Here is a 14,859-nt window from a genome sequence, read left to right as displayed (position 1 = left end):
GATGGAAGTGTTAGCACTTGGTTCTGTGGATGTGGCCATTTTGTCGGCAAGCATGTTGCCTTCAATGCCTCTATGCCCAGGGACCCAGCATATTGTGATATGTTGAGAAGAGTAAGCCTTGCATAGAGCCGAGTAAAGTTCTGCAATTATGGGGTTTTTATGTTTATGTGACGTCGATAGGGCTTTAACTACACTTAAAGAGTCAGTATAGATGACTGCGTTGCGAATCTGTGTATTATCGATGTACTTTACAGCCAAGAGGAGCACATAAGCCTCAGCTGTAAAAATACTTGTTTCTGGGTGTAGAGCGACGGATTCCGCAAACGATGGGCTCACCGCTGCACCACAGACACCGGCATGCGACTTTGAAGCGTCCGTGTAGAATTCTTGGCAAGAGTATTTTGCCTGAATTTCTAGGAAGTGCATTCGGATGTGTGCGTCGGGGGCATGTTTTGTGACTTCTACAAAAGACAAGTCACAATCTATCTGCCGTACCTGCCACGGCGGTAATAGCTTTGTTGGGGCCATTAAGTTATGTGCAAGGAGTGGGACACTCCTTTCATTACTGAGATTCCTCACGCGCAGAGAAAAAGGCCGTTTCATTGCAGGTTGGTTTTGGAAAAGGGGGGCACTGGTGATATCGTTTATTGTTAAATAAGTTGGGTGTTCATTGTTCGCATGTGTTTTCAGAAAATAGATGAAACTAGTGTACGACCTTTGGAGATGCAGTGACCATTCATTAGACTCTACGTAGAGGCTCTCTACAGGACTTGTCCTGAAGGCACCGGTCTCCAGGCGGATACCTAGATGATGAACAGGGTCAAGCATCTTCAAGGCGCTTGGACTGGCAGATTGATACACTATGGCCCCATAGTCTAAGCGTGTACTTATAAGACTTTTGTACACGTTCATCAGGCACTTCCTGTCACTGCCCCATGTTGTATGTGACAAAATTTTGAGCATGTTCATTGTTTTTAGGCATTTCTCGTTGAGGCGCTTTATGTGGGGAATGAAGGTTAGTTTCGAGTCTAATATGACGCCTAAAAATTTATGTTGTGTGGAAACTGGTATGTGTTGTCTGTGTACTTCTACATTGGGCTCTGCAAATAGGCCTCTTTTTGTGTGAAAAGGACACAAGAGCTTTTAAGGGGATTGAGTTTAAAGCCATTTTCTTCGGCCCATTTACACACTTTGTTCAAGCCGAGCTGGACATGCCGCTCACAAATTACAAGGTTGCATGACTTGAAACCTAACTGCACGTCATCTACGTATACCGAATAAAACATACCCTGTGGTATTGATAAGCTCAAGGAATTCATTTTGACGATAAAAAGGGTACAGCTTAGTACCCCACCTTGCGGCATCCCAGTTTCTTGTGTAAATGGCCTGGATAGAGCATTGTCAACCCTAACACGAAAAGTACGGTGTGATAAGTAACTTTCCATTACATTAAGCATATTGCCTCGAACACCCATTTCCGATACGTCTCGCAAAATCCCATATCGCCAGGTTGTGTCATATGCGTTTTCCATGTCTAGGAAAACAGAAAGAAAGAATTGCTTATGGACATAGGCGTCTCGAATGTTTGCCTCAATGCGCACGAGATGGTCAGCAGTCGACCGGCCCTCTCTGAAGCCACATTGATAGGGGTCATGAATTTTCTTCGATTCAAAAAAATGTAAAATACGACGGTTTATCATTTTCTCGAAAATTTTGCATAAGCAACTTGTGAGGGCTATTGGACGGTAACTTGAAACGTCGCATGGGTCTTTACCCTGTTTCAAGACCGGGACTACGATGGTTTTTTTCCATGAGGATGGGAGATATCCGGCAGCCCAAGTAGAGTTGCAAAGTGCCAGAAGTGTCATCTGTGTGTCGGTGTGTAGGTTTTTGATCATTTCAATCATGTTTCTGTCAAATCCTGGTGCGGAGCTCATACATGTGCTCAAAGCAGCTCTAAGCTCGGCAATATTAAATGGACAGTTAAGGAGAAGATTTGGTCTGCATTTACGGTCTATTGGCTTACGTTCTGCTACTTTCTTGTATTTAAGTAATGATTCTGCGTAGTTTAGGGAGCTTGATACACGCTCGAAGTGTAAGCCAAGGGAATCGGCCTGGTTTTCCAAGGTATGCCCTTGGTCATCGACCAAGGGCATGCCAGGTCTGCTGCCCTTTTAGCCTTCTCAGCCCATTCCATTCGTTAGCCTCCTGGGTGTAGGAATTGATGCCTGCGAGAAACCTCTCCCAGCTTGCTCTCCTAGCCTGCCGTCTCGTGCGCCTTCCTTGTGACTTTATATGTTTACATGCAATGAGATTTTCCGCCGTTGGATATCGGCGCAGTCTACCCCATGCCTTATTTTGCCTCTTTCGTGCATCTCTACAGTCTTCATTCCTCCAAGGAACACGTCTCTTACATAATTGGACCTTTGTTTGTGGAATAAACTTTTCAGCTGCACCAATAATAAAAGCAGTAAATATGCTACGGCATCTTCTATGCTAACATCGCGTATAAAATCTTGTGATAAGTAAGTAGATTCTTTAAAATGCTTACAATCAGCCGAGTTAAGTTTCCAACGGGGGACATGTGGTGGAATGTCGTGTTGTGTTAGTAGGTTAAGAGTAACCGGGAAGTGGTCACTCCCAAATGGATTTTGTATTACATGCCATTCTAAGTAAGGAAGAAGTGTAGAAGATCCAAGTGCTAAATCTATCGATGAATATGAATTATGCGCAATATTATAGTAAGTAGGTGCCTTCTTAATAAATAGGCATACACCAGAAGTCACAAGAAAGCTTTCAATAATTCGACACCTCAAATCAGTCCGGGAGTCTCCCCAACGACTGTTATGAGCATTAAAGTCACCGACGGTAAGAAAGGGTTCAGGAAGTTGTTTAATAAGGCCATAGAATTCTGTTTTCCTCAGGTGATAATTCGGAGGTATGTAGATGGAGCAGACGGCAACCAATTTGTTAAAAAGAACTGCTCGCACTGCAACTGCCTCGAGGGACGTCCGAAGGGGCAGTGTTGGCAAGCAACAGTCTTGTCGACAACTATAGCTACACCACCGGATGAGGTGTTAGCCTCGTCACGGTCTTTGCGAAAAATAGCATATGACCTGAGAAAATTTGTCTGTGTAGCTTTTAAATGCGTTTCCTGTGCACACAGTACCTTTGGGTTAAGTTTGTGTAAGAGTTCTGTTATGCCATCAAGATTGCCGAGAAAACCTCTCACATTCCACTGTATAATTTGTGTATCCATTTTGACAGAGTTGCGTACTGTGTGCTCTGGAAAGAAAAGATTAGCTCACAGAGCCCTTTCTGGGCGCCGTGATGTGGTGTTTTTCTTGTTTGGAGCGATCGCGAGACTCTCGCGGATCCTTAGGCGCAAGTGGTGCCGTCTGGCTGGTTGTTGTGTCCATAGCCTCTTGCGAGGCGCTGGACACGCGCTCTTGCGAGCGGTTGGTTTGACGAGAAGACCTCGCCTCGAGGGACGAAGCCCTGGAGGCCACTAGCCCGGAGGTCGATGGCCCCTTCTTGTGAGTTGGCGGAGCAGCGCTAGCTGCAGCCGCTGAGGGGGCGGATGGCGTCACTGCCGGCTCACTGTGTGTGGGCCAGACAGCCGCCGGAAGCCGTTGCGACGCTGCCCCCTGACGCGCCACCTCGGCAAAGCTGCTCTTCGGTAGGTATGACACCCGCCTGCGTGCCTCCTTGAATGAGATATTTTCTTTTACTTTGATTGTCACAATTTCTTTTTCTTTTTTTCCAAGACGGGCACGACCGCGAGTATGCGGCATGCTCGCCATCACAGTTGACACAGTGTGCAGTCTTATGGCATGTTTCAGAGGAATGTTCATTGTCACTACACTTGGCACTTGTCGGCCGGCCTCGACAGTTCTGCGAACTGTGACCGAACCTTTGGCACTTGAAGCATCTGAAAGGATTTGGCACATATGGTCTACTCGTATCTTGAGGTACCCGGTCTCGATGGACTCGGGCAAATCACTTGAGTCGAAAGTAAGTACTAGGTGTTTGGTCTGAATTTCTTTTCCATCTCGCCTCATCTTAATTCGTTTGACACTGATGACGTTCTGATCACTCCAGCCCTCCAGGAGTTCAGCTGCAGATAGCTCCAACAAATCAGCATCGGATACGACGCCGCGGGTGGTATTCATGGTACGGTGCGGGGTTTCTGTTACTGGAACATCCCCAAAGGACACTAGATGGGCAGTTTTTCTTGTTGTTTCTGATCACGGAGCTCGAGTAGCAGATCACCCCTGGCCATTTTCGATGCTTTGTAACCCGGACCGAAAACTTCGGTTAGAGATTTCGAGACGAGGAAGGGTGAGATCATTCTCACCGTCTTTTCAAGTTTATCAGAGTGGATGACGTGGAAACGTGGAAAGTTCTTTGTTCGGTTGCCATAAAATTGAAAAATGTCTTCGGTGCGCCCTCCTTTGTGAGAGCGATCAGGGAGTCGGGGGAATGACGATAAAGCCATAAGGTAACAATGATTTCGGTAACTATGCCAGCCGCCCACCACCGAGCCCAACAAGGGGACGCTACAAGACCCGAAGGAGATGCAGACGCCAGCTGTACATAGCCACTATAACCTAATATAATATACCCAAGGATGGATAAACTACACCAGGTTAACCCTTGCTGCCTGGAAAATTGGAAGTAAAATGAAGTGAAGAGAGGACAGGAGAGATGGAAAGTAAGAGAGAAAGACGAAGGTTGGAGGGAGAGAGAGACAGGAAAAGGCAACTACCGATTTCCCCCGGGTGGGTCAGTCCGGGGGTGCCGTCTACGTGAAGCCGAGGCCAAAGGGGTGTGTTGCCTCTGCCGAGGGGCCATAAAGGTCCAAACACCAGGCAATAACTCAACGCCCAGGATCCCCTTTTCCCCGGACACGGCTAAGTCGCGCACGGTAAAGCGCGGGAGGGTCCAACCCTCGTGTGCTCGGGTACGTGGTGGCGCAACTCACCAAACGCCTGCTGACGCAGACGCCCCTGCAGGGGCGACATCTCTGTCAATCATAGTTTCATACAAGTACTAGAGTTAACTGTGGCGCTAGTTCCTACCGATGCTGCAAGCAGGAATGTTCAGCAAGCATTGAAATGATGGTTAGTGCATGGATTTGCCTAGACTTCGTCCCTCTGGCTTTATACGGCTTCATGACTTTGCACAATGATAGTTTCCTAGAATCTACTGTGGTATATGTGTATAAATAAACCTTAATAAAATTCTCCGTCCGCAGGTTTCGAACACAGGACCTCTAGCAAAAAAACCCGACACTGAAACTATTAGGTACCGGACGCATGGACAAGCGCAACCACTGACACCAGCAGCAATTATGCGTATTCGCATTTAAAGAAAGTATCGACTGCTTTCACATTTTGGCGAACGAAGGCAGATAAAGCGTGACAAACGAAGCCAGAATCACGAAGATCAGGCAAATTCATACACTAACCGTTGGTGGTTTAATGGTCGCAGTACATTACCGCTCGCTGGATAAATGATAAGAGATTGCATAAAACACTGCTTCAATTTATACACAAGACAGACCTGACAGCACACATATAATACACATATATAAGTCACGAATTATGCCTTAGCAGCAATTCTTTATCGCAATAAAAAATATAGTGATCGCAGTGCCACAGTTCCTTCTTGTAATTTTTGTAAGAAACTCTATGCTGAGAATGACTCCCCGCTGCGTCTACTTGCAGAGACACCAACGCAAAACCCAGAAACAAACATGGAAGGAAGCTCTAAGGTCAATAAACTACACCTGAGCGACTGTAACGTGGCAGCATTAACATTATGTGCCCACTCACGTCTATATGACTGCAGTTCATCGATGATTGGCCCGCCGTACAAATGAGAAAAACCCTTTTGTCCCGCAATTTTATAAGGCACGGTCTGTCAAATCACCATCTTTGGCTACACATTCTCAAAAATGTTCCAGTTTTTCATTTAAACGTATCGGCGATCAGCTCAGTTTAGCATTAATCTGTCTTCGGTGTCGCCTTGTTTACTTCGTGAGAAACCGACGGGTTTCAAGCATACGCAAACAGCCAAGGAAAGAATAGCTTTGGGAACCTCTTATCAAGGGCAAGCGAGGTATAACCTGGGTGCTGCTTGGGGCTTGCCCGGAAGATAGAAATGAGCTAAAAAAAATCACAGCATATCCACGAAGTGAATGATGATGAGTGGGCGAAGCACCGGGGGATCATTCGGGTAAACCACAGCTACGGACGAGAGATAAAGAGAGCGCGCGTCGGGAACGAACGCCCGTGTGCAATGCAGCGCTCCTAGCTACGGACGAGAAAGAGAGCGCGCGTCGGGAACGAGAGAAAGAGAACGCGCGTCGGGAACGAACGCCCTTGTGCACCGCAGCGCACCTATACGGACGAGAGAGAAAAACGCCGGAAGCCTTCTCCGGAAGCCGGAAGCTGGCTTTCGGAACCGGAAGCGGAACCGGAAGTGGAAACGGAAGCGGAAGTTGGCTTCCGGTTATACTATACATATACATATATATGTATATATGCGTATACATACATGCATAACGGTCTCCATGAAAACCAGAGCTACGGACTTCTAGTGAACACTTCATACAACTACATGCGGCGTCTCTTTCATGATGATGATGATGATGATGATTTATTGGCATCCCCTTTGAAACGGGGCGGCGACAAATAGTCACCTAGCCTGCTTGATTTAATCAGGTATACTATACATGTTCTTTATCTTGCATTTTTGTATACCTATCATTATTTTTCTTTTTCAAAAATTTACCTTGTACCGCTGCCTATGATTTTAAGAGATCAGGTCGCATCCATCTTTTCCCTACTTTTTTTCCACCAGTACTCCAATCGTCTCTTGCTGATCTCTACGGCTGATCTGTTTATGTTTCCTTCCACTTTAAACCCAAGCGCTTCTGGGAGTTGCACGTTACCTACGGTTCTCGCTGGGTGGATCCCGTCGCATTCCATTAGGATGTGCTGAGTGGTCTCTGGATCTTTACTGCAGCATACACATGTCTCATCTAATTCCGAATATTTGTTCCGATATGTTTTCGTCCTTAGGCAACCGGCTCGAGCCTCAAATAGCAAGGCACTGCCCTTTGTGTTATCGTACAGATTTTCCTTTCTAATTTCTTTCTTCTCATTCTTGTAAATCTCCATTGTCCTTTTCGTTTCCATTCTTTGCATCCAATTCACGTCTCTATTTCTCTCACTTTCTTTCTGATGACCCCTGGTTGTCTATTTACAGTTTCGATTATCCTGTACTTGGTTGCCAACTTCCTTGACCTCTTCCTCCATTCTGTGTCCACGCTTTTCATGTAGAGATACTTGTGCACTTTAGCCGCCCATTTATTTTCATCCATGTTCCTGAGCCTTTCTTCAAAACTAATTTTGCTTTGTGCTTCTCTGACTTCAAAAGAGGCCCAACCCATGTCTCCATGCACTGCCTCATTTGTCGTATTACCGTGTGCTCCCAAAGCCAACCGGCCTACTGATCTTTGGTTAACTTCCAAACCCGCCAATATATCCGATTTTAAGCATATAATGGCATTTGCGAATGTTAGCGCTGGCACCATTACTCCTTTCCAGATTCCACGCACCACCTCATACTTATTGTGGCCCCACAGTGCTCTGTGTTTCATTAATGCTGCATTCCGCTTCCCCTTTATTTTCAGATTATCTTGGTGGTTGCTTGAGTAATTCTTTCCTTCGTTTATGTGTACGCCGAGGTACTTATATTGCTTCACTATGGGTATTACTTGCTGTTGAATTGACACCACGAAGTTACTCGTGTGCTCATTAAAGATCATAATTCCTGATTTCTCTGTGCTAAACTTAAGGCCTAGATTTGTCGCTGCGTTCCCACAGATATTCGCAAGTATCTGTAAATCTTTTTTATTGTCCGCTAGTAGCACAATGTCGTCTGCGTACATCAGTCCAGGGATCTTCTGTTGCACCATTTGTCCATTACGCATGTAGGATAAATCAAAACCTAATTCGCTGTTTTCCAGTCGTCTTTCTATGCCCTTGACGTAAAGCGTGAACAACAATGGTGACAGAGGGCATCCTTGCTTCAATCCTTGGTGAATTCCCACCATTTCATTTCCTTTTCGGCCTTCCCATGCCACTTGTACTTGGTTGTCTCGATATATCTCCCTCAGCAGCTCCACGAAATCGTCATCTATGCCTTCGTATTGAAGAATATCCCACAACAATTCCCTGTCTACGTTGTCATAAGCTCCTTTAATATCTAGAAATGCTATCCATAAAGGTCTTTTCTGAGCTACTGAAATCTCTATGCACTGAGTTAGTACAAACATATTGTCTTCTAAGCGTCTGCCTGGCCTGAACCCATTCTGTAGTTCCCCCAATACACCGTTTTCCTCCACCCACTTCGACAGTTCTAATTTTATGGCTTGCATTGCCATTCTATATATCACCGACGTTACTGTAACTAGCCTGTACGAGCTCGTCTTATCCTTATCTCCTTTGCCTTTGTAGATAAGATTCATCTTGCTTTCACGCCATCCAACGGGAATATTCTTTGTTCTAATCACTTGCTCTATTGCATTAGTCAGCAGTGCCTTGCTTTTTGGACCGAGGTTTTTGATTAGCTGTATTGGGATTTCATCGGGTCCTGCTGCCGTGTTGTTAGGGACATTTTCTGCTGCCTTTTTCCAATAAAAGCTTTCTATGCTGAATTTTGATCTCTCAGGCCTCTCTGTTGTTGCTGGATCTGTTGTCTGAACTACGCTTTTTCTCGTACCGAAGTTATGCCTGATAACGTCTGTGATGTACCGCAGCGCATCATCGCCTTCATAGATGTTACCGTCTTCATCCCTTATAGCCGTTTGCGAGTTTCTAGTTGGAGCTCCGAGTGCTTTTATATGGTTCCAGAATCTTTTTGGGGCGCCTTTGTCTCTTTTGTGAATGTTATGCACCCAACGTTCACTTGCGCATTTAATTTTCTCTTGCACGAGCTCACGTACGGACTCACGTACGGACATACAACGCCATCTATTGAGCAATTCATAAACTAGAGGTGGCTACATACTACTACTTCTACTACTACTACTACTATTACTACTACTACTACTACTACTACTACTACTACTACTACTACTACTACTACTACTACAACTACAGAGGAGGGAACGACCCACACCCTAAGGAGCTTCGCCCCTAAATGTCACGGATTGACGCCCCACTGCGCCGAAAGCGCATTGACTCTGCACTTAGCACATGAGCGCACGGACCTACACGTAGAGGCAACTAGATGCTTTTGTTGTTTATTAACTGATGAGATCCCGGGAATGTAGGCAGCAAAGCGTCTGTCGGCTGTCTCCATCATCAATGGAGATCCTAACATCACAAGTGTCATCAGCAGTCAAGTATGCTTTTTTCGAGCTATTAACGACTGGAAACTGATGCCATCCCCAATTGTACCTACTGCTGAGTGACATCTGCTCCTTTTTTCTTGTGTCTTAATATGCTTTTGTAGACACCCCGCTTGGACTTGTACAGTGTCCGCAGTATTTTATAAATAAATATAAAAGTAACAAAAAAGCCGGCCGATCCCACGCCCTGTTTAAATCGATGTTATGAGAAGCAGTCAGCCAAGTTAATGAAACGACCGTGAGAGCATCAAGACGTAGGCCGCTCTTTCATGACCTACAAGACACGCATGTCATGACATTTATGTCACGAGTCCTCAGGAGTCCCTTCAGTTACACCTAAGAGACCTTAAGGCGAAAGCCTTAGTCATGCTCGTGACTGTGATTTCGACCATCAACCTTTATCCTTTTCCTTCATTTAGTACCCCATCCGAACCCATTCCGTCGATTTTTGAGTGTTAATCTTTATTCGCTGAGTCATTCTCATTTGTGGTGAGTCATGTTCATGACTACGACTTCTACCACAATCCTTTAGGGTTTCCTTCCTTGTTCGAACCCATTACAGTGGTTTTTGACTGTTAATCTTTTTTTTTCACTGAGTCATTGTAATTTTTGCTGGGTCATGCCCATGATTATGACTTCTGCCAGCATCCTATAGTGTTTCCTTCACTTAGTGCCCACGTCCGAACCCATTCCAGTGGTTTTTGAGTGTTCTTTTTTTAGCTGAGCCATTGTCATTTCTTGCTGAGTCAAGGCCCGATTACATGGAGCGAATAACCAGCGTCCGAGCAACGAACTTCGTCGGGCGGCGATCGTCAGACGGCCGGCGTCAAGAAATTTGCCGTCCGCAGCCGATCTGCCCGTCCAGACATTTTCGTCGGGCGAACGCCGCGGCCGGAAGCGTCAAGCGCGCAGCGGTGGACGACAGCCAATCAGGAGGCACTAGTTCCGGTCGCAATGCATGCTGGTGTTTCGCGCGCGCGCCTTTTCGTGTCGTCTGCAATCGCGTTGGTGTTGGCGTGCCTGCATGTCTCTGCACCGATTGAGTAGTTCCCAGTATGATCTCTCAGGAATCGCGTTGTATTTGTACATCCCATATCCGTTGATCTGCGGCGAAACAGACAAGCAGTGCAAGCTCTCTACAACAGCCTTCAACAGAAATCTCCTGATTTCAGAGGCCGCATGCTGTCGTCACGCCTATATCCCGACTTCCCCGATAGATGGCGCTGGCATCGGATATTTCTTTCGTTAGGCTTTGATGCGTTCGAAACGAGAAGCGATCTCGAAAACTACTCAAGGTTATCCATAATACTCTGCCGTCGGAGCGACCTGAGACTAAGCGAAAGCCGTTTACGCAGTCATTTGCTACCAACGAAGTGAATTCTACAAGGACAACGCCAAATTCAGTTCCAAGCGGGCGGGCGGGACCGCCGCCAACACGGCGGCCAACGCGCAGCGGCGTTCGCCGCATGTATCGCGACACAGCGAACATCCTGCGTCGTGTCGCCGCGTCGTTACTTTACGCGTGCAGTTCGTCGAGAAAGTTCGCTCCATGTATCCCGGGCTTCATGCTCATGGCTATAACTTCTACCAGCATTCTGTTTCGTTCACTGAGTACCTACGTCCGTACCCATTTCAGCGGTTTTTAGTGTTAATCTTTTTTCGCTGAGTCATTGCCATTTTCGCTCAGTCATGGTCATGACTATGACTTTTGCCAGCATCCTTTCGTGTTTCCTTCTCTTAGTACACATGTCAAAACCCATTTCACTGAATTTTGAGTGTTAATCTCTTTTTGCTTGCTCATCGTCATTTTTGCTGAGTGATACTTATGACTATGACTTCTACCATCATCTTTTAGTGTTTCCTTCACTAAGTGCCCACGTCCAAACCCATTACAATGGTTTTTGAGTGTTAATCTTTTTCTGCTGAGTCATTGTCTTTTTTTCTGATTCATACTCATGACTATGACTTCTATCAACATACTTTAGTGTTTCCTTCACTTAGTACCCATGTCCTAACCCATTTCAGTGGTTTCTGAGTGTTAATATTTTTCTCTGGGTCATTGTCATGACCTACATGACACGCATGCCATGACCTATCATTTATGTTCGCCATCGACTCCTGTCATACTATATCAGTTTTGGTACTTACCAAGTTACCTAAACGACCATGAGAGCACCAAGACGTAATCGGCTGTTTCATTACCTAGATGACACGCATGTGATGACAGTCATGTCATGGCATATCATTTATGTTCGTCATATACTCTTCTCATAGTACACCAATTTTGGTACATACCAAGTTAACGAAACGACCATGAGAGCACAAAGACGTAGGCGGCTAGACAGATTGATAGCGTCAAAGTAGCAATTGTTCGCCAAGAAATGCTTCGCATTTAAAAGAAACTCCAGCAACACGGAAATGTAGGGGAACAGGAACGAAAAAAAATCTTGCAGACAAAGAAGAAAAAACGAAAGAAAGAAAAAATTGCCCTGGCATATAACTTAACTCCCGCGTAGCCTGCTGTATATTGAGCACGTTCCGAGAGTGCTGTATTGGTGACATACTAATGTCTGCTCAGACCGCGGTTATCATAATAGTCATTACCTGTACAGTCATGGCATGAAAAGCAGCACAAAACTATATTGCATGCAACAGTTAGAATAAAGCACACGTGAAAAAAATCTAATATAAGTTCAGATAAGTATGCACGCTGTTAGATAGTGTAGAAGTGCTGCTTGCTGGGCCAGATGGTTCACGCTATAACTTGACAAAACCAGCGAAAACATTGAGACGCAGACGTCTCAACTGAGATGCGTCTGAATTTGTTCGCTGGTTTTGTGAAGTTACGGTCAGATAGTGAGCACATTCCCGATCGATCATCCTTCATACAGACTGCATGAAGTCGTTATCTATTAGAAAGTCACCAAGTACTGTGACAACCTGCTTTTGCTACACTTGAAACGATCAGGAACCAAAAGTTATGCACCTACGCGAAGGACGCATATCCAGCTAGTCCATGTGCAGTCTCTCGCTCCAGCTCGTATTGCGCACACTCGTTGAGCAGAGAGTGAAAGGATTCGTAGAAATGCCGCAGGCTTAATCAGAAGTAGTTTCTGTTGACTTCCCTGCACAGCTCGAAAATGTAGGTATATAAAAAGAGATAGAGTGGAAGTGGAAATAGAGAGAGAGAAAGACAAGCACCATTAAAGGTAACCACGTGCACTATTCAGTGAAAACCGAAGGTGACAGGGGACAAGATGGATTTGCCGTCATTGGCGCAAACAAAGTAAAAACTCTTGGCAGTATTTGAGTAATCTTCTGATGCGTTCTAGCAGTAGGGGCTGCAAGTTCAGTCATGATCATTTTGGTAAAAGTTGGCGTTGTGGTAGGTAAATCAAGGCCCTTTCAAAAATCTAGCAATCTGGAGTCAACTGGTATGTTAGTATGTAGATCTATAACGGACATCGATAATAAATAAATGTAACTCTGTTTCGCAAGAGATGCCTTGTCAGAACCGTGTTTTTTAAGACATAAAAGAACAACAAATGTTAGAAACTTACCAACGTGGGAATGAATAACCTCCTCCAATATATTTGGTGATCCTGGTACAGCGACCATAACCCACACATGAAGAAAATGTTTTAATGCCACATGGGCAATGTGCATTCACGGGGCATCGAGCGTAGCCCAGCTTTCAGAGTTAGTTTGCGAAATCGGAATCAAAACGCATCGACCGCTCCCAAGTACAAATTGGGCAGCACTGTCACCATGGTCATCCCTCTTGATAGAGCAGTGCCTGATATTCATATAAAAATATGTCTTGTCTTTTGTCATCATTGTTATGATAAGTGCATCGAATCTCCGAGACCAGTTACTTATTGGGTTCGTAGCGAGTACCGTTTTTATGCTGTGAGACGCTGCCTTGGAGTCACATAAAACTGTACATTGTTACAGTGACTTTGGACTAATGAGTTAAAGTGCAGCCTATAGGGTTCAGCAAGCTTTCCATCTGTCAGTAGGGTCATATAAATTTCCCCTAGCATGTTTTTTTTATTATTTCACAAAGATGAACATTGTAGCCGCAGAGGGTTTGTTTTCATTGAACCATCTTCGTAGACATCTTGCGGGGTTCTAAGTTCATTATAAAGTTGTTTCATGGTTGCTTGCTTCAGGTTGCCACGGCGCTCCAGCTTTTTTTAATAGTTGGAATTGTAAGTGGTACTTGTGGCAGCTGCAGAGCCACATTTTTGCTGAGAGTTGTGTAGCAAGCTTCCATTGTGTTAGCAAGTAGGTCTTACGTTTTTCATTGGTTTTGGCAAATATTGAATGTGACCTCAGCGCTGGCAGGCAAGCGAGATGGTGCGATGGGACCCGAGTGAGGTTGCGAGTGGGGGGCTCTCAGGACATCAGTAGCAGTGTATACGGCAATCTAATAATGCATTGCGATGACAACTGTCCTGATTTGAAACGCCCTTCTTGGTAGACCAAGACACGTTCTTAACGTTTGTGTTTGCACACTCCAAAATCAGTGAATAGTGTAGGTAAGCTCTGCCGCAAAAGGCCCAAAATTGTACGTTAAATAATTGCAGCATCGACAGTACTGAAGCTTCCCGAACTTCTCGCCACGAAATACGATAAAATTAAAGTATACAATGGGAAAAGAACAAACTTCCGCATGCCCGCAAAGTACTCGTATTGGCACTACAATTTAAGAGAAAGATGCACGACATCACTGGCCAGAAAACGCATTTGAAGCATAAAACACATGTACAGGTGCCCACAAAATAACTCGGAACGCCGGACCGGTGGCCTTTCAGCGGCGAAGCGCGCCGGTGAGAAAGTAGTGCCAGGGTCTGTGCATGCGCGGTCTCCCTAGCAAGCTCGCATCGCTCCCCAGTGCATCTAAATAGGTGTTGCCTTGCTCCAAAATAATAGCGTTGGGTGCCTTGTAGCGTTGTGATATGCGGAGCTGTGCGGATGCGGTCTCTGAAACGCTGTGTGCGCGCGTGTGCACACGATGGAGCATAGTGGTGATTTTATTGAAGAAGAAAATGACGCTTATTTCTGGTCCAATAGGGAGCACGGCGCAGCGTCAGGGGAAGGGGAAAAAGGAGATAAAGATGTTGAAAGGAAGGGATTAAGAGAAGGAGAAACAGCAAGAGTCTCATCCGATCATGGAGGAGGCTGGTGATGGAGCATACGCGCGCGTGTGTGGGCGTTAATGGGTGTCGGTGCCTATTTAAGCGAAAGACTGAACTGGCTGATTAGTCGCGGAATAGGACCGTCATCGGCAACACTTGCGGTAGCAAAAATCAGATAGCGGCACACTACACCTCTACCATTAAAAAAAAGCATGTAAAAGTGAATTCAGCACCAAGTAGTTAAAATAAGTAAGAGTAATTCAAGAGTCCCAACGACTAAATAAAAGTAATTAG

This window comes from Dermacentor silvarum, chromosome 2 (assembly GCF_013339745.2).
Source record: "Dermacentor silvarum isolate Dsil-2018 chromosome 2, BIME_Dsil_1.4, whole genome shotgun sequence".
Lineage (NCBI taxonomy): Eukaryota > Metazoa > Arthropoda > Arachnida > Ixodida > Ixodidae > Dermacentor > Dermacentor silvarum.
This window is presented reverse-complemented; position numbering follows the sequence as displayed.